The sequence below is a fragment of the Triticum aestivum genome, chromosome 3D, assembly GCF_018294505.1.
Source record: "Triticum aestivum cultivar Chinese Spring chromosome 3D, IWGSC CS RefSeq v2.1, whole genome shotgun sequence".
Classification (NCBI taxonomy): Eukaryota; Viridiplantae; Streptophyta; class Magnoliopsida; order Poales; family Poaceae; genus Triticum; species Triticum aestivum.
In genome coordinates this window covers 189186411-189188483 of record NC_057802.1, presented here as the reverse complement: position 1 = coordinate 189188483, position 2073 = coordinate 189186411, and positions in this window count along the sequence as shown.

The window sequence follows — 2073 nt, the reverse complement described above, 5'->3', positions numbered from 1 at the left end:
GAATTAAATCCTTGACGATAATGATTTTTGACCTCTATGAACCACCATGAAGAACTCCCGTAAACAAAAGGATTAAAGAAATGAAGGTTGAAAAGAACAAGATGGAGCCTTGCGATGATTTAGATTGAGCTTTGCGACAAGACAACCGAGAAAAACTTGGAACTCCGGATAAGAAAAGATGAACAACTTAGAACCGAGAAATTATTCATCATGAACAATCTCCGAAGGAAGGAATTACTTGACCACGATGAAATAAGAATAATAATTACGTTATGCTTATGCTCGTCAATTTTAATTGATGACTAACGGATTTGGCATGCAACTTCTTGCTCTTGAAAATGGATTGAGGAGAGATATAGTGCAAACTTGGGAGGTCTTCAACGAACCACCATAAGAAATGAAGACGAACGATGAAAAGAGAATGAATCGTCGGGAAGAATTAAAAGAACAAAAATACTTGAGGGGATTTAGATACAAGAGAATGAAGAGATCACGAACTAATTAAAGAAACTTGAACAAAGCACTGGAAGAATTTGAGAATGCGAAAAGAATGTCTTGAATGAAGAATTGTTCTGAAGTGACGCCCTCCGGAGAATCGAAATGGAAAGAACTCATGAAATGCTGCAGATGAATATGAAATAATTCTCATAATCAAAAACAATTATGAGTATGGCATGAATCTAGAACCATGAATCTTCACATGAAAGGACGAGATTTGGAGGAAAACTCTTCTTCGATCTTCAAATGCTGAGAATGATGACAAGAACCATCATAAAGAATTTGTGAGATACTCCGAAATAATGAATACTAGAAATGTTGAGCCAAAGATGAAAAGAATTTGAAAGCAATCTCGGAGAAGGAAATTGACTGATGAAAATCATTCTTACATCAAACTTTAAAAAGAATTTAAGAATAACTCCAAAAAAATTAGAAGACCCAGGTAAGATCCTGGGGAAAAACTGTGGGTTAGGGCCCAGTGAAAACAAAACATCGTTGAGAAAGATTGATTGAAAGAGAGATGATGCACCGGAACAATGGAAAGACTTGAATGGGGAGACAACCTCGAATTAGCTTGAATGCAAGCACGAATCTTCTGAGATGACTTCAACACTTCGAAACGATTACAAGGCGAGAGACGAACGAGCAAGGGGAAACATTTGAGCCAAGGAAAAGAATATGCTCAACATCGAAAAGTCCACTATTGAAGAAAAAGAGATGAAGAATGTTGAACGAGATGAGAATTCACCAATTGAAATAATTGAGGAAAGGATGCTAAAGCTTCGCACGAGTAGGATGGATACTCGATTACGTTCTTCGGCTCTGAGAAGAAAAAGGGTGGGCGGGTGGGAAAAACAAAGGCAACTTGAGTCAGATGAAAACAATGTTGTTGAGAAAGAACTGAGGATTGATCTTGTGAAAGACGAAGAGGGTCGAATGACTCAAAGAGAAGTGCGCCGGATGAAAAGAGCTGCCATCACAACGATCGAAAAACTAATTGCGTGATCCTAAGGGAAATTTGAAGGGGAAGAGGAGTAAGTCAAAACACCTACGTAAAGATTCCTCACCAGAGCGACGAAGGGGACGAGGAGTAAACAGAATTCCTACTCTCCGGTATAACTAGACTCCGAAATAGTTTTTTTCTAGACTCGACAATGGCCAAACTACGCACAATCAAGGGGGCTCCTATGGTCGGTCGAGGCTCTGATACCAACTTGTCACGCCCAATATGCGATCCTATCCGAGAGGACCTCGAAGGTCCCACCAAGGATAGAGCCGCATATTGAAGATGACTTTGCAAGATGGATATCATTACATCATACCATTACATAATAGCTGGGGATAAGCGACAAAGAAGGTCTTTGCCATCAGCTACCAAAAAGCAGACGGCAAAGAACTGGCAGACAACAAAGAAGGTCTTTGCCATCTGACATTTCTTTGCCGTCTGCTGGCAGATGGCAAAGAGGGGGGGTGAAGTGCCAATACACTGCAACGGTCCACCCTCCCTCTTTGCCATCCGCTGGCAGACGACAAAGATTCTTTGCCATCTGCTGGCAGACGACAAAGAGGGGGGGC